The 19,493-nt window shown below is 40.1% G+C and overlaps 1 long non-coding RNA gene across 1 annotated transcript; it reads left to right on the top strand.

The window, feature by feature from the left end:
- The first annotated feature begins 1,378 nt into the window (after window positions 1-1,378).
- On the top strand, window positions 1,379-19,250 carry LOC141777035 (uncharacterized). The gene is made up of 3 exons (XR_012595834.1): window positions 1,379-1,637; window positions 10,886-10,984; window positions 19,193-19,250. It is a non-coding gene; the product is annotated as an uncharacterized LOC141777035 (long non-coding RNA).
- Window positions 19,251-19,493: the final 243 nt, after the last annotated feature.

Genomic DNA, 19,493 nt, shown 5'->3' with positions numbered 1-19,493 from the left:
CAATTACTGAGACAACCGATTGCTTCAACATCATTAAGATGCATAGATGTTACAGAAACAAATAAGCTTGTTAGCTATATCACCAGAAGAAAAAAAAATCACTTTGAAATGTCGGAACAAACTAAACTGACCAAGAATTGAAATAAATAAATCAAGCGCACACAGCAACCTAACAAGACACACTCAGCAGTTTACCTTAAACGCCCCGTCTTACTTCACTAGCTGTCTTTCCTTCTGTCCTTCAGCGCTGATCTGATCTGGATGGTCTTCTGGTGAAGGCATTTATTTTCATTGCTCACTTTGTCTCAGGCAATCAGCCTGAGTACTGTGTAGACATCTGGACCGTGTCAGCACTATCCGACGCTAACTGGAGACGCAGGGCAGACCACAGGCTGCATGCTGCTTCGCTGCAAACATGTGTGTTTGTGTTTGGATGGGAGAGCCGCTGAATACTGACTATATATCACTGATTATTACCACTATTGTCCATTTCTACAATGGCATATAATGGGCATTGTGGGTAAAAAAGGGGGAAGGGGGGTAATATTCTGAAAGAAAACTCATAATTTCCAAGATTAAAGTCATAAATTCACGAGAAAAAAACTTGGAGAATAAATTTACAAGAAAATACTGTGACTGCGTCTTTTATGAGAAAAAAATTCTCCTAAATAGGCCCACTTCACGGCAATGTCTCTTTAAAGTCCAGATGCTTATGATAATATGGTGATTCTGGGCTATAATCACGACTATTTCCATATTCCAAATACAATTGCAAAGTATAATTTGATCAGGTCATCCACTGCAGGTCATGATACACAGCAAGCGGCGGCGTCTGTGGTGTGATGAGGTTTATCCAACCTTGAAAAGTGAAGCGATGTGGTTCCCTGACAAAAAAAAACTCTGTTCAAGTTTTTTTTCCTAAATTTGTGATTTTTTTTTTCTCGTAAATTTACCACATTAATCTAGAAAAAATTCAGAGTTTTTCTCTGAATATTATCCACTCCCCCAGCTCCAAATTCATATATTATGAATATTTATATATATTCATACACGTCCTTATTGGTTCTGACTTGTGATTAATTGTCTGAAATAAAGGAAACAAAACACTCTATATGCACCAGCATTGCATTGTACAATATCCAATATAACCTGCATTAATGAATGTAAAATTTACCACGTCAACAGTTCTATATTTGTTATATTCTTCATAAATAGTATGTAGGCTGCTCACCTCACTTTTCCCAACATTTATTCATTTTGGGCTTAAATCATTAATTTCTGTCTAGTGTTTCAGTTAATCAGCTGCTGTCGCTTAATTTGTGGAGGTTTATGAAATCATAAAGAAGAGGTTAAAGAGTTAAACAGGTCACTCTAACTGTGGTGTTGTTCTGCTTGTCAATCAGGGCTAGTGCAAACAGGTGTGTATCATTCGGCCCACTGAGCAGTGACTGACTGAGTTGTGGGAGAAAGGGGAACAGTGAATTACATTTTTTTAAACCTGTAAACTGATTTTTTTTCATCGCCTTTAAAGTTGATATGGAAAACTTGTCTGCAGACAGTTGTTTATTTATACATCAGACAGTAATGGAGCAACATTTTCATCCATCTGGAATCCTGTTTCCGGCCGCCTGATGAATGTAAGTCCAATATTTACTCTCTTTTAGCTGTTTTAGGTCTAAACTCCTGAGGGAAATATCTGCTCTATCAGCTCCTCTCTAACTGTGTCTGTCTGCTTCTTGGTGCTGAGCGGGTAGTGGACGGTGGGTTTTTAGACGTCAGCTGCCTACTGCGGCCAGAAATGACATGATAAGAGCAGTGAGAGTGAACCAGAGCAGTAAAGTTACAGAGCAGACAGATAAACAATGAGCTGAAAACTCACTTTAAAGCTGCGTAAAGCCGAGAGGAGCTGCAGATTCAGCTGATGATCCTCAGTATGTTCATCACTATCAGCCAACCCATTCACTTTCATTGTTTCAAATTGTCTTTTAATGCATTGTTCTTTAAAAAACATCCATCATAGCGGCTTTAAAGTTGGTGCACTCATGGGTGTGTGTGGCCAGTGATGGAATAAGTATTATGATCTTTTACTTAAATAAAATCAGCTATAATACTACAGTGTAAAAATACTTTGTTAAATGTAAAAGTCCTGTGTTCAAAATCTTACTTAAATAAAAGTACAAAGGTGTTAGCATCAAAATATACTTAAAGTATCAAAAGCAAAACTACTCCCATAATGCAGAATGGCCAATGTCAGAATAATATATATATATTATATTGTTGGATTATAATTAGTGATGCATGTGTCATATGTATACATTACTTTATTGTTACAGCTGGTAAAGGTGGTGCTAATTTTAAGTACTTTATAAACTGCTGGGTAACCTGTGATAATACATCATGATGTATTAGTTGATTTATTTGTTTGATTTACTATTAATAATCTGAATATGCAAAGTAACAAAAGTTGTCAGATAAATTTTGTCGAGAAAAAAGTATAAAGTAACATAAAATGTAAATACTCAAGTACAGAACAAGTACCTTTTATAATTGTACTTAAGAGCAGTACTTGAGTAAATGTATCTAGTTACATTCTACCACTGTGTATCAGTTTTTATCTCTATCATTATAATACTTCAGATGGTTCAAACTGCACCTACCCGCACGTTGTGAAATAGTCACAGTTTTAAACATGTGGTTAACGTTGTGAATTGAAACAAAAATACATGGTTTGGTTTAGGAAAAGATCATGTTTGGGGTTGAAATAACAATGTTTATTAACTTAACGTAAGTTAAGTGTGTTACGCACAAGTCAATGTGTTGACTTTTAGTTTTTACACGGGACACGAACAGCGGTCTCCTGGGTGAAAGTCCTGTGTTTGTTTGACCGATCCATCTACCCGACCTCCTCCCTACGTGTCACCTGACTTCCTCCTTTGCTCCCGTCATAATACGGCCACTAGAGGTCGTGGCCTAACAGTTGTGAACCTCCCTGCGGTGATCCAGCTTACCGATAGATGATAGTAGACTCGTTGGAGATGAGCCAGGCCTGCGCAGAATCAATCACCTGCAATCACCGCACAATGCATGCCGGTTAGATTTGTGTCCCTTTTTTGCCAACCATCTGTTGTCCTTAACATAGGGTTGTGGCACTACAAGGCAATTTACGTGCTGAATAAAATGTAATAATATTTTTTTTAAATTTGTATTCGTAAAAGAACAGTGAGAGTGTCCTCAATGTGACCTTAAAAAATAGCCTTTAAAAATATTAGGTTGTGCACATTTAACACAAACACGATACAGGCCATTTGTGTGTAGAGACCCCGTTTGAAGGTAACCCTTATTCCCATGTCCCCACAGAAGAGCAACACCAACCATATGGTGAACATAAACAAGAGAAATATCCTCCTGAACCATTGGGGAGCGCGGAGCTCTTATGAGCTGTGTTCATTAGCCCCACATGAACTTTGAAGGTGAGAGGGAACGGTGAGAAAGACACTGTAGCGGTACACAGGGAGTGATTTGTGTGTCACACAGTGTTGCAACGATTATCGTGGAATTGAATAATTGTTTTTCTAATTATAGATGTTGTGAAACCACAGTTAAGGCCACAGTCTGTTCCTCGCTCCTCGGAGAAAATTGAGTAATTGAGTGCAGCGCACAACAGATTAATGACATGGTGTTTGCAACTTGGCAACTAGTACTCATTATTATTATTATTGGCAAAGGAGGTTTGCTACATATTGTGTCTAAACACGATATGATTTGATGAAATGATCTCAACTTTCCCACTTCACTACTGAGTCTCCGACGAAAAAATTGGCTAATTTGTACTAGTTTCTCCGCTGATCCTGCGGGCAAATCATCCACCGAAGAAAATTACACTGAAAGGAGACGATGTCCCGGAGGTGCGACCCCAATTAACGTCTTCATCTTCTGTGTCTGAATAGTGCTCAACCTTTGGTGACCGCAAACATCCCGAAATCTGTTGCCTGTCCTGTCCTGTCCTTCCTTTCTTCAGGGGTACTGTCCCGCTCACTGATTTCCCCCCGCTACAGTCTTTCTGTCAGCACTTCACTCAGCAGCTGTTCGATGCATTGATATTTCAAGGACTCAGTCGGTCCATCTAGGTGAGCAGCGCTGGCATGTTTAGATATTTTCTGCTAACTAGACTGCTTCAATCAGAGGTGTCTGTAGTTAGACGTCGGGGGTCATTGATTAGCCTTCAAAGACGCTCAAAAATGATTCTCGAGTGACAGAACTAAGTGCTGCTCTTGCACCTCCGAAGGCTCGACAAAGTCTTATTTTACATTCGTCTTTGAGCTATAACCGCATCTCACAAATCTTTTGAATGCAGATTGATAGCGGGTGTTTTGAGTGCACAACTCACCTCCGCAACCTCTCGAAGCGCTGGAAGCTGTACTTTTAACAAAGCTGGCGCAGGAATCACATCTGTGACAGGCATGTGGAAATCTTTATATGGATAACTGTTTCAGCTACACTGTTTTCAGGCTGGTCTCATGCACCGTTCCTAGCTATGCCTACAAAAATGTACTGGAATGTGTGTATATCCTACAAAATCAATATATGTGTAATTCACATAATTGTGAACCGGGAAATATAAAGAGCGACAAACGCTGCGTAGGGAGGAGGACGGGGTGGATGGGTGGGTCCTATTTAACCGATTTATTTAATTTGGCTTATAATGAATGTCTTTTTTTTTCTTTTTTTTACGAAGTCTCATTTTTACTAATCTTAATGATAAGTATTTCACGAAAAAGTTTCAAGTAAGTTTTTATTGTCTATTTGCTCTTGTTTTAAGGGGAGACACCCCAGGTGATGAGGTTGAGTTTATTATTATTATTATAACTGCAGTATCAAAGAGCGACTCAATCTGACTACATGCAGAGTTTGTGTGTCGCATGCATGCACGTATTTACCAGCACACTTGCATGCATACCTACTGTATGCAAGGACTAGATTCCAGCGTATAAGATTCATGAGCGTCTTTGTGGTTGATTGAAGATGGAAATGCAGCGAAGCCTCCACGAGTCTTTGATTGACAGATGTTCCTCGGAGGCATCCGTCTCCCGAGAGCGACTGCTCAGTGGCCAGTAGAGCCCGGTAGCTCGACTTGATGATGATAGATGATGCCAATGGGACGAGCCTACCTCATGGATCAAACATAAAGAAATGTGACATTGAAAAATAGCTTGACTGAAAAGTTTCATTTGATCGAATGGTCCTGGATTAGTCTCATCATCTCTCTCATGGGGGAAAAGCACGAGAGTTGCTACATGACTGAGCTCCCTGACTTCACTAGAAATAGCAGAGCGGAGATGAGGGATGCAAAGTGCTGAAAATAAGGGATCATGTCTTATTATTAACCCAATGAGAGCACCTACAGACTGCCACAAAGACACTTACATGCATTCTTTTTTTTCTGCTTGAAATGTAATGTGTTCAGAGCCCTCTCTAGTTCATATTTCCATGTGTTGGGGGAATAAAATACTCCTCTCCCTGAGATATTTGTAATACTAACACAGCTGAAGCCAACTTACTGGGTTACAGTTAAAAGCAGCTCAGACTTGACTACGTTCCTCCAGGCTATATCGGAGAGCAGCCATCTGCGAGGGTAGTAAATGCTATTGAAGCATCACTGAGCAAATACATCCAAGTCGGGGCTATTTTATTCAAGGAAATACAGACCATGCATCGCCGACAATCCAACAATATACATGGCGGATCTGTGAAAAGCGTGAAAAAATAACAATGAAGTGTGCTCCGTCCGTGCCGTTCTGGCTGTTTGCACAGAAATTGAAGGCAGTTGTAGCTCTGTAGCCATCCAATCTGTGACATTTCTCTCTGTGTTTGCTCTCCATGATAACTGAAGATATAGTTTACTTAAAGGAACAGTGTGAAACATTTAGGGGGATCTATTGGCAGAAATGGAATATAATATTAATAAGTATGTTTTCTTTAGTGTATAATCATCTGAAAATAAGATGGTGTTTTTGTTCAGGCTGGTCTCATACACTGTCCTACGAAAAGTAATGCACTGTAATTCATGTATATCCCACAAAATCAATTTCATGTTATGGTGAACCAGGAAATATAAAGAGCAGCGAACACTGCGTAGGGAGGTCAGGCTGGATGAGTGGGTCAAAAAATACCAGACATTCACCCAGGAGACTTAAGCCAAACCACGATCTTTTCCTAACCAATAGTTTTGTTGCCTAAACCTAGCCAAGTTGTTTCCTGTGAAGACAGAAGTTTATTTTGAAAAGACTGTATGCATGTAACGAGCGGAAATTGACACATGTTGCTGGACATTCGTATGAACATTTTTTTTTAAGACATCTAACCACATTCAATGAGAATATTTTGTTTCATTACCTTAGAATGAGTCATTTATACATACAAACGGAGTGGGTCCTCTTCACGGAGCCGACCGCCATGTTTCTCCAGTAGCCGGACAAACCGAATATTGGCTCTAGATAGGGCCATTTACATTTTCATGTCGGCCACCGTAGTTCTACTACACGCTTGGCCGTATGAGAAGTTTCAGTTGGTTGCAATCTGCAAACTCACCACTAGATGCCGCCAAATCCTACATACTGCACCTTTATCGTACGTAATCATGCAAAGAATCCCATCACTTGATTGGTGATTTTTTTTGATTGTTACCTCCGTTGTATCTCCACTGAGACTGACTCACTGTTGAGGATGCCTCTTAAAAATCAAAAGTTTTCCCATTACACCATGTCTGCATATACGAAAAGCAGCACGCCATCCATGCACTGTGTTCATGGCTAACTTTGCTGATTGACACCCTCCATTCACATTCCTTGAGCCAGTTTGTGGCAATTAAAATAGTATCTGTATCGTCAGACGCATAAAATGCAGCTGAGTAGACACTATTTAGTGTACCACTTACTTGTGTGTGGGCAGTCAGTGATGGCCACGGCTCTGCCACAAAACCCAAGCGCCACAGGGGCTTCATGTTCACACTCTCTCTGAGAGTCTGATCAGCATTTTTTTTGACATCTTCAACAGATGTGAGGCGACGCCTCTTCCTTCAATCCTAGGTTTTCCCCAGCCATCATCAAGCTGCACTTAGGCCGACTTCTGTTCACGAAAACACAACTCGACTCACAAATTGAAGCTGTGATATCAGATAGGTTTCTTCCCTGCTAATTGAAACCCTGTTGATTAATCACATGTAATTCTGGTGCACTGACAGGAAACGTTCTCACCTCAGAGTGACACGTGAAGGTGTTTCTACACATCCTACATCGGAAACCTATAAGGTGATGAAGTTTTAGAGGTGAGGAGTTCCTGTCGATGCAAAGCACAGATCAGGCAGCTGTTGCTTCTAACAACATATGAAGGATGTCATTGATAAGGTGTACCGAATGGTGTTCTATTTATTGTGACCTTCACCTCCTTATACATGGTCTTCAACAACCTATATGCAGAAGTATGAGCAAAGAGGTCTGCAGGTACAGAATGAGGAAACGTAAGGAATTGGCTCAGGTGACTGCACTACTTCTGGCTTCCTGGCCATTATTCAGATATTCTCTTGCTGATGACCTAGTTGGGGCGAGTGAGGCTCACGCTGTCTTCTTCCACAGGAAGTTTTTAGCCACACTAGCGGTGTGGCTCTAGGTATGGCAATGCCAGTCTGTCGGTTGCACGTCGGTGGATGGCAAACAATTGATTTGTATTTCTATTAAAGGCACTCTACGCGATATTCGGAGCATTAATATAGCATCAAACAACTATTTGCTATGTAAAAGTATAGAGGAGTAATGTTTAGCTGAGCAGAGAATGAACTCTCTCTCCCTCTGTGTGTGTTGTAATCAGAGCTTCTCCATGCTTTGTCATATAGCCGGTCCGGCCGTGCATGCTTTTAGTGCATGTTTGTGCACGCGAGCGTGCCCCAATGGCTATAGCTCACGGCAGCTGCTCTGCACTGCCCACCGACGGCGCTGTTGCTGAAGTGTAGCACCCACCCAAGCCCCCAGAAAGAGGGCCGAAACGGCGGTACTACAACTTACGTGATGCCATTGTGCCCAAGAAGACTTTTTCACATAGACTTACATTGGGAAAGAGATGTCTGTAACTCAGCGGATGTTTTTTTTTTATGTGAATCACCTTCCCAGTACGAACATTTGAATAGTCCTTATTTAAATCCTGAGGTCCTAAAAGTTATAAAATGCACTAATAGCCGAATGCAGAGTTATTTCCCTTCCTCCGTTCATGTGAATGAGACAAGACCGAGGCTGAAGTGAGGGCTGGGAGGCGGAGTTAAAGGAAACGCTACTACGCCTGCTCTATGGGCCTAATGGATGCGGAAGATTGCCGGATGATCCAGGTACTTTATCACTCGGCAGTCGAGCCATTTTCGCTTCATTCGCCACTGAGCAACTCTCATAGGAATGAACGGGAGCCCGCCTACAATGCTGTTTCCAGTTTTCTTTATACATCCATTCTGTCAGCAGTTTTTTTTTTTTTTTTTTTGCTGTTAGCACCATTAGCACCATTAGCTAGGAGCTGCCGGCTTAGCTGTTGCCATGTTGAAAGCTGTGTGGAGGCAATACAAATCTCGCATTCAGCACCTTTAACTTACAGTGTGTAGTATTTCGGGGATCCATCAGCAGAAATGGAACATAATATTCATAAAAAGGTTTTCATTAGTGTATAATCGCCTGAAACTTCCTTCATTCTTATTCACGGAGTCCGCCGTGTTTCCACAGTAGCCCAGTACAGACAAACCAAAACTTACTGATTTTATGTTACCTGAAGGCCACCGTAGCTCTCCGACATGCTTGGAACTGGAGCTTGGTTGCAATCTGCAACCTCACCACTAGAAGCCACTAAATCCACACTGGCCCTTTAAGTTTTAAAATAACATTTGAATGATTTCAGGATTATACTGTATATTCATTTGCTAATTTATTTAAGATTGGGTTACGGTAAATAAAGCCGATATTATTCAAGTTTAGCAACACATGTTGCCAGCTTTTTCTACTAATGTGTGAATTAATATGAAACGCCAGTTCGAAATGTTGATATAATGATGTATATGCTAATAGTGCTGCAGCTGCTGGCACTTTTAAAGGCTAGCTGTGCAGGCTATAGGCTAATTAATTTAAACTCCACAGTTCTGCTCTTACTTTGCATATTGAATAAGCCTAGTTTATGTCTTTAAAGTCACATAAACAATAACGAGTCCATATGCAAAATATCAATATATATCCGACAGGGAAAAAAACGAACCGACACACACTGATTTACTGGTCATGCAAAAACTTTTGAACGGAATAATTTTGTCTTCAAAAACACTTTTTTTCATAATTGTAGACCCATTCATCAAACTTTTTGCAGCAGCATTCATCTTAAAGGTTACCCAGAAAATATGGAGATCTGCCACCCAGCCAGTATTCACCCAGGGCATGGTATAACATTTTGCAGAGATGAGTCTTTTGACACAGAAGGAATGAGAGCAAAACAACGCTGGTAGCAGGTAAAAAAAACAAGGTACAGCTGGGAATAGTGGAGTTGAAACCTTTAAAACAAAAAAAATACAATGCAAATTAGTTTAACGAGATCCTCTGCGATGGCCACCTCTGAGCAGCATGTTTTGTCTCACCCGCTCACACGGTTACTGTTATTCCTCTTGCATAAAGCGAAACTGCAAATTAATAGGAAATGCATGCAACTGCCCTCATTATGTCATTAAAATCCCACAGTTTGAGTGCTCCTCTGGCATTATCCAGGGCATCTATCTGTTTTACTGCGGCTTCTCTCTTTGCCTTTCCACACTGGGAACCATCACTTTGGTTTGTGAGTATCACAGCCTATTGTCAGACTCACAACCGGGGAGTCATCACGCCCTCACAGCACCTCGCTGTCTGCTGTACGAGAGGCGAATACCGGGGCAGAGGAAGAGGGTAATTCCTGGGATGTGGCTCTCAGAAGAAATCTACACTTCTAAAGCCACGGGATGTAGTGAGGCATTTTATTCACCTTAACACCTCCCAGAGTGTTGTAGTTTGATGTTGCTGAGGCATGTGTTTCTTTGCCCAGTGATTACATTAAGTGCTGTTGTGAGCCGTGTTTACCCTTTGCCTTTGAGGATGCCTTGTAGGTGGTGTCTGCATCCCTCCTGGCATTATCCAAAAGGTGGATGGAGGGGTGGTGGAGCGCCTGTCTGAATGAAAGAACAGGCCAGGGAGGTTTATAAATAAAATTGACAGCAGGCACCTTACTGAACCATGACTTGAATGTTTAAAGGGTGGTAGCGTTTTTTGTGAGGGGCTAGGGAAATCTCTCGCTCAAAAGCGCAGCGAAGTACACCATCTCCTCACTAGGTATAAATATGAAATAGGCCCGTTCCCTTTGGCGGGCCACTCGGTGGAATTACGTGCTGTTGTTGTGTCAAAGGTGTGCGGGGGATGTTGAGGGGGGAGCGGTCGTGTGTTTGGAGGCACAGTTGTTGAGGATATGCTGATTTTTTTAGGATTCATTTCGTTAGTTCGAACCAGAACTTCAGCAGAAATGCTCTTCAGAGGATAGTGAGGAGAGAGAGTCTTACTTGACTGCCGAAACAGAGAAAAGGGGAGGGAATCGCATACAGGAATCAAAGTGTAATGAATCTTCAGCTCCAAAGATACACTTTTTCTCAACTCTTTTCACATTTCATTTTTGAGTGTCTCATGATGGATAGCCTGATCTCAAACAAATAACGGCGATGTCAAAGACTTTTGATAAACAGTATGTCGGAGGGTCACATATTACGTGCGTAAATCAATACTTATCAAATCCTTTTATCACCTTGAGACCCCAGCATGAAGTGTTTGTGTGTGTGTTTCATTAAATGCAGAGTGGATCTGCTGCTGGGCCACATTTCAACACAGGAATTCTATTTAGAAGACCGATCCGGCCGCTTTGTCTCATCAACAACAACGCCTGGGGTCAGCAGGTGAGTGTAAGCAGGGACTGTTGGGAGGAAATACAGCTGCGGGTTTTAAACATTACAATGCGAGTTTACACTGCATTTTTTAATTTGAACATGGATTTTCCTGTCTCGCTGTGACATCTGCAAAGCACTAAAAGCTCCTCCCTCAGGGACGTTCCTCTCCTGAGACTGCTCGCAATGAAACTCTGCACATAGCGGGTATATTACATAATGGGTATTATCATTGGGCATGTTTTTCTTTTAAATCACAATCACAGTACAGTTTATTATTAGGCAGTGGTGGAAGAAGTATTCAGATCCTTTACTTAAACCCACAATAACTGGTCTTTTGTGCCACTAGGGGGCAGCGAAACAGGTTGTCAACACATCATTGTCATACAGCGTCACCACCTTTTAAGTTGAAATGGCGAACCTGTTACAGAGCAACATTATCATGTTTTTGGGGTAGGGCTGTCAAAGTTAACGCGATAATAACGCGTTGACGCAAATATGTTTTAACGACACTAATTTCTTTAATGCAGCTTGAAAGTTTTAGCTTGTAGCGGACTCAGTTATACTGATGATACTGGTATCATATGAAAGTAGAAAACCTGAGGAATCCATAATCCTAAGGAGCCATACGAGTCGGGAAGGAGGCTAAGTATAACGCTGCAAACCTACGCTTAATTTTGACGAGTAAAAACTGGCATGGCCATCTTCAAAGGGGTCCCTTGACCTCTCTTTTTTTTTTACCATATTCACCTGTAGTGTCTTTCAACTTGTGTGGAATTTTACAATTGAAGCAGTTTTCTGAAAATTTGTTTTTTTCTCAGACTCTGAGCCAGAAATCTCCAGTGCAGTAGCACCATATTAGCACATATTTAATAAGATAAGTCCTTATTTGCATATTTTAACATACATTTTCAGAAAACTTGTAATGCAAAACATAACAGTCTTGATTAGGGCTGTCAAAGTTAACACATTAACGCAAATTAATTTTAACGGCACTAATTTCTTTAACGCATTAACGCAACTTGGAATTTATAGGTAGTAGCGGGCTAGAATGAAGATGATGGCATCATGTGAAACTAAAAAAACAAAAGACTCCATGTCATACTAGCTTGTCGTGAAAGAGACTAAATATTGTTGCCAAACTTATGTTAAATTCTGGCAAAGAAAAACTGTCATGGCCATTTTCAAAGGGGTCGCTTGACCTCTGACTTCAAGATATGTGAATGAAAATGGGTTCTATGGGTACCCACGAGTCTCCCCTTTTATGATAATCACATGCGGTTTTGGGGCAAGTCATAGTCAAGTCAGCACACTGACATTAAATACTAAATGCAGTACCTGTGAGGGTTTCTGGACAATATCTGTCATTGTTTGTGTTGTTAATTGATTTCCAATAATAAATATATACATACATTTGCATAAAGCAGCATATTTGCCCTCTCCCATGTTGATAAGAGTATTAAATACTTGACAAATCTCCCTGTAAGGTACATTTTAACTATGGACAATCATGCCATTAATCGTGATTAAATATTTAAAATATTTTAATGACAATTGACAGCACTAATTTCAATGACACTCTATTGCGATGTTTATTTAAATTATGAACTGCTCCAGAATAACGATCAGCACTAAAATCCTGTATAAAACACATGCTTCACAAGATGTGCAAAACATTTGTGCAGATATCCTGTTTCCTGAATTTCTTGGTTCCAGGATGCAGAGCAGGAATGAGGTTTAGAAATCCGGTCAGTACAGAGATGTTAACATTTAAGTGAACCCCCGGGAGATAATAGCACTGCCCATTCCCTGTCAGCAGCAGTATTACTCATAAAGAGACCTACATGCCACTTCTATTCCTAGGACACCAGAGGTCAAAGTAGTCCTCCTTTTAACATTTTCTGTCCTTTTTTTTTTTTTTACTTACTGTCAAATGATTAGTACATAGTGTCTCAGCCCACTTATTACACTGCCAGCCGGAGGGATACGCTCCAATAATTCCTCAGTAGGAAATGGGTGAATCTTGTGCATTCTAACCACCTCTGCTTTTCTTGTTAGTGTGCCTTTCTGCGCTCAAAAAAGGACACGCTAATTTGGAAATATGAGCTGAGTGCACCCACTTTGGGATTTTGCTTCAAGGCAATTGAAAGCCTAAAAGTGGATCCGCGCCCTTAGGTTGTTCATTTGATTGACACAATGCAGCGACACACAAAGTGTACTCTTTCAACAAAAATGAAATTCCATCCATGTTTGCGAGTTTCAGAATATAGTTTTAGGGGACATAAGCAGCGGAAGAAAGCACTTCTGTTAAACAGAGTCAATAACTTGCACAACTGCTATGGCACCTAAGGGTAATATCACACCACCTGAAAAAAACATAAGTGGATGTTTATTGAATAGCTGTCATAGCTCCTATTTCTATTGAAAGTATAATGGAAAGAGTATTAAAAAAAACAACATCAAAATGGCCTACAGATACGGACCTGTCTAAAGCTGCCTGCCTGTTACTAATCAGGCAGCCCGGTTGCACGGAAAGGCGTATGAAAGACATGATAATGTACCAGGCAAAAACGTGCAATAAGGTTTTCACGCCATTTAGTCTGTACTGACTGCAATGTAAATGCATCCAATATAAATGTAAATATGTAATATGTAATATATATATATATATATATATATATATATATATATATATATATATATATATATAAACAGTATATACATATATACATTAAATACATATATGTAAATATGCTATGCTTAGAGCTAGTGTCGTAGAATATAAAGTGAGAAAGACATTGGGCTTATGGTGGGTGGGAAGAGAGGTGGACAGGTCCAACAAACACAGGACTTTCAACCAGGAGACCGGTGTTCGAGGTCGGTGTTTTGTTTTGTAAGTTACGTTAGTGACGTGTTTTTTAGTTACATTTGTGACGTGTTTTCCGTACTTATGTAACATTGTTTCCGTACGTATTTTACTTAGTTTACATACTTATTTTAAGGCCAACCATGCAACGTATTCTCATACTACGGTTTGTATAGTATCATACGAAAACGTTATTCCTCCTTTTTTGTTCTTTTTCCTATGAATGTCCAGCAACTTCCAATAGTTACATGCATACAGTCAATAAACTTCCGTTTTCACAGGAAACAACTTCCTTGGGTTGAGGCAACACAACTACTTAGATACAGTAGGTTTAGGAAAAGATCGTGGTTTGGGTTAAATTAACTCCGGAAGTGGCGTCACTTAAGTACGTATGCTACATGACAAATTAATCAACGTTGACCTCTGGTTTCACACGGCACATGAACGACGGTCTCCAGGGCGAAAGACCGGTAATTTTTTGACCCACCAATCCACCCACACCTCCTCCCTACATGGCGTTCGCTGCTCTTTATATTTCCTGGTTCATGATTACGTGAATTACACACAAATTGATTTTGTGACATATACACAAATTACAGTACAGAACTTTTAGGTATAGTTACAACCTGTGTGTGAGACCAGCCTGAACCATGACGTTTTTCCTAAATCTAACTAAGTGGTTTTGTTGCCTTAACCTAAGTTGCCTCAGCGAGGCAAAACGTGACACTGACACACAATCCTCTGGTGGACAGACGGGTCTATTACACGGTTTGGCGTGATATCAGGTTGAACCAGGAGCTTGTACAGAACAGTACAGTCAGAACTTTGTTTTTAACGAATTTGACACTAATGACTGAAAATAATAAAAATCTGAATGTCATCCACACAACAGCATCCTCTCCGCAGGAAGAGGATCTCTCCAGGGAGCTGATTAGGTGAAAGTTGAGAGAAGTGTTCCTCACCTGGTTCCCGGTTTGTGGAAACACTTACACTGGCCATAATGAATAGAGCTGGACAGGATATTTGAATGTCATCTCAACCCTCCTGAGACACGTCCAATTTGGCACTGTGTAATAATAATGTCAGGGAAGAGCCATGAACTTGGGGTGTGTTATCACAAGGAAGACAGAGCGGGGTTATTATACACCTCTGGGGCAAAAAGAAAAGAATGAGTGAGAAGACTGAAGCCTCTCTTTAATGCCGAGAAAGTCATGTCGAATACAGGAAATAGTCGAAACTCATTGTCTTCAACTTTACCTGCTTAGTCGAGCTTTAAATGAATATATGGACGCTGATTTTAGAATTCTGAAAACCTCCGATTTACATAATTTTCTGGCCGTTTGTGCACCTCCGTGGCGTCTTATTTGGCTCTGCACCTCTGACAGGCGGGGGCTCATTGGCAGCCAGGCTGTCTATTGTCAAAGATATCATTATGAATCCTCTTTTGAGCCCTGACAAGTCCTCCATTATGGAATCTAGCCCCCTGCTGCTGCTGGGAAGAATGTGGCCCTGTCACCTGAGGGCAATCTCCCAGCCGGTCGACTTTTTAGTCCGTGTCACAGTGCAGCATTGACCTGTTAATGGCTTTTCTACTCGTATACAGAATGTGGGAAGGCCTGTTAACAATATGACAACTTGATGGCATGAACTTTTTTTATTTTTTTATTATAGTACACAATTATATGTGTCTGCTTCCTGATTCTGAGTCTGAGGATTATGTTGAGTTTAAAAATAAACCACTGTAAGTTGTAAGGACGTGTTATTGGGGAATAAAATATATTAAATGTGTTAAAGCATGGCAGAAACGGGACTCAGGGTGTGATATGGATGAAGCTGTTCGTGGATGAAGTTATTTCATTCTTTCACAAGCTAAAAAAAAAAAAGTCCAGCATGTGGCTGCCCGAGTCTCTTACTGCACATTTCTCACCCATGCTGGATGGCAGGTCGGGGCAGCATGATGTATAGCCTCACTGTCTCAAGAAAAGCCCAGCTAGGACCACAAGAGTGTTATTGCACTAGAATCCTAGAAAAGGGAAGAGTGAAAAAAATATATTTTATTTGGTGTGAATGCATACGATATGTGTTATATCTAGCTGGTAGTTGTTCAATGTGTTAATACTGTTTGATCAAGGTGTATAGATTATGCTCCAGATATTGCTTAAGTAGTATCTATGGAGCCCAAATGTGTTCAATATTACATACTGTCAAATACAGTAGTTGGCTAACGTGCTAGCCGGTGTTGTGAGCTTGGATTGATACTCAGCATCCAACTGAGGAGACCGTGTTGACGGCAGATAGCTGATTAATTCAGAGTTACTTCTGCCACATTTTGAATATAAAGATGATCAATTCAGTCACCTCAATTGTGCCTGAATGGATGCAGAGATCTCAGATTAGGGTATCACAACCCTCAATATCGCAAGCCTCAACTGCATGGCTAGGTGTACATGAAAACATGAGTTTTTTTCCCCAAATTGGGTAGCTTATATGTTGTCACTTTGCACTTTAACAAAGGTCCTAATCATAGGGAAACTGGATTTGCAGTATATTGCCTGTTAAATAAATGTTTAATATTTATATAAGTTACATTTTTGAGCCCGAGACTCCATTTTATTTATAGTTTTGGTTGTGTGGTTTTATTTTATTTATGTTTTATTAACTGTATTTAGAATATTTTAATATCTTATTCACATTTAAATGTCTGAAAATTCTTAATTGCTTCATTGCACTTTGAAAGGGTGTACTTGCAGTATTATACTTTTATAGTATATGAGAAAATCAGATGTAGAATTTGTTCTCAATAGCCCAGTTGACTGGAAATGATACATGATTACTACTGGTAAACGTATAGTAGTCAAACTAGTAGGATACTTCATGTGGCGTCGCTACTCCCCAACACTGTCCAGCAGACACAGAGCAACCTTAGCAAGAGTCGCAACTTTGGGCATCCAACAAAAGTAGGTCCAATATTCACTGAGAAAAAAATATTCAGCCTTTTAGGTGTCAAATTCTCCACTTAGTTCACCAGCTAGTCACTAGCTTTGTCTGTGTAGCTTTTGGAGTTGGGAAGGAGGTGTACGGGTGGTTTATCAGAACTTTTTTTGCCTGCTGCAGCTGCTGAAAACAAAGTTGATGAGAGCAGAATTTGCGGGCCTGAAAAAAATGTCTCCATAGAGCTGAGGGAAACTGCATTGTTGGGTGGTAATTTCTTTGTGAGATATTCTGTTAACATTACACATAGTCATAGTCTTTAAATTCTACATTGCCACTAATATTCAGCGTGATCAGAGGCAAAGCCACAGCTGATGTTCAGCAGGGAGGAAAACAATACTGCTTACATGGTAAAACAAGAAGTTGAACTGGAGCAACTAAAGCAAATAATGCATGACCTGTCGATGATGCAGAGAGCCACTGCCTTCGAGATATGCCTTTCCATCGGATCCACCTCACAGGCCATGCTGCTTCCTGTCAACTTATTCAATATAAGATAAGAGCCTATCTCCACACAGCAGATACACAGGTAATTTAGGCTACAAGGAAGCAAGTAGAAGAGATTTCTTGTCGACTGGATCACTGAGGTAGAAAATGTGGATTTTGGTGTTTGTTTCTCTAGTGTCACAGGTTTTCAGTGTGGGCAGATTGTTTGTGCACGTCTTAAAAAAAAAATCTAAACAGAGTTACATTCAAAGCATCCATTAGCCGGGCTTACGCAGAGTAGACTCAGCGTGACCTTAAGATCTGCATTCACTCAGCGCTGACTCACTGCTTTTAGCAACAACCATAGGCTACAATAGTAAATGCAGGGTTCAATCTGACCCATTCAATGGCTTCACGTCAACACTGTTTTGATTATACAAACTCTTTTTTTTTGGTATTTCTATCATAGTATGTACGCTACAGGCCTTGGTGATCAGGGGAAAAAATAAACATTATTGCCAACAGAGATCAAAAACTATTTACATTACAGAAGCCAAATAAAATGTTTAAAAGCGGAAGTATATCTATGGAATGCTCAGTACGTGTGCAAATGATTATCTACCTCATTATTTAAGTTGTGGCCCAAACAGCACAGATCTACATAATACTACATAAATTTGTGAAATCTTGCAGATGCCCTTAGGAGCACCGCAGGACACGACTTTTTTCAGATTATATAAATAACTTATAATTAAGTTTTTTTTAAATCATATTTCCTCCATTTCTACCCACCTCTGCTTTAAAAGCAACAGAATAATAGAGAGAATAAATTATAAATTTTCTTAGTTCTGTTTATTTATTTAATATTTATTTTCCCTACCAATCTACAGCTCCACACTCCAGTCCAGCAGGTAGCAGTAATGCACCTCTAAACTGGTTTTGCCAACCACCAATAAACACTAAAGAAGAAGTCTGACTCAATGCCTAATTGGCATATATCTTCTCAACAACAACTCCTTTCAACATGGACACATGGATAACTGATCACAGAAGACATTCAGTGTTGGATTTATCAGTTTTATAAAGTCTCTAAAGACACTTTTGTTCCATGCTAGATTACAAAGCTTATTCTGAAAGGGTCTCGATCGCACCAGAGCCATTTCAAGATAGTTTCCAGAGGTATTCTAAAACAGTAATTAGAGTACTTTGATGTCATATACGACATCGCCGACCGGTTTCAATCTGTCACCCATCTGTACCACGGCCTCATTACTGCCTCATACTAACATTACATGCAGTCCCTGGCCTGCTCCCTGCTTTATCACACCAACAGTGGGTACAGTTGATACATTGCCTGTTTGGGGGGCGAAAATAAACAAACGATCCAGAATGATGCAAGCCGAGGCGAAAACTAGAGATTGTTGCGAGAAGGAACATGGCCTTTTGTATTGATTTTGTTATACTTTTCCTTCTGTTTCTGTCAGAGGAAAGCTAGCTGTGGATGAGCACTTAGTCACAAAGTCACATCCATTCCTCTCCAATAAGATCTTCTACCGCTGGTGGGACAACATGTTTCATGACTGATTATTTATAGATTAATGGTTGATTGATTAATTTATTGAATTATTCCACCTCTTGGAAACAAGTGGTGTGTGTGTCTTTCTTCTTGAGGCAGTTCATAGGCACAAAGTCTGACTGCTATTCCTAGAATTGTGAGCAGATCTCAATGTCACAGAAATAGGTCATTTAGTACCCTAAAAACAAACGTTCATACAAACTTTATTGTGTTGAAAGTATTAATTAATTCATGACAAAATAAATGTTTTTTTGGGGGGTTTTTATACACCAAGTTTGGTTTGAATTTGTGCAACATGGTTCAGCTTGAAATGAATGCAACTCAAAATTCTGATGACTATTTATTTTGCTTGATTCTATAGATTGTTCCAAGTGGACTGGTGTTTGCACGACCCGTGGGAACTATGGAAGAGTCTTCAGGTTTGTCCAAATCCTGCATATCTTTGTCATTTTATTCATGAACATTATGCAATTCTCCACCTTCCAACTGTCAGTTGTGTTACATGTTAAGACAGATGCTCTTATTTGTCACACACTTTTAGAAATGCAGCCTCAAAAGATGACAACTGGGAAGAAGAGGAACGTTATACAGAAACAACATCTTCTCTCTGAGGTAGGATATTTTGAATTTAGTGGTCTCTTTAGCTTCGTTATGAACTTCTT

This window comes from Sebastes fasciatus, chromosome 1 (assembly GCF_043250625.1).
Source record: "Sebastes fasciatus isolate fSebFas1 chromosome 1, fSebFas1.pri, whole genome shotgun sequence".
NCBI classification, from domain to species: domain Eukaryota; kingdom Metazoa; phylum Chordata; class Actinopteri; order Perciformes; family Sebastidae; genus Sebastes; species Sebastes fasciatus.
The sequence above is the reverse complement of the archived record's forward strand: the minus strand, read 5'-3'. Positions and strand labels throughout refer to the sequence as shown.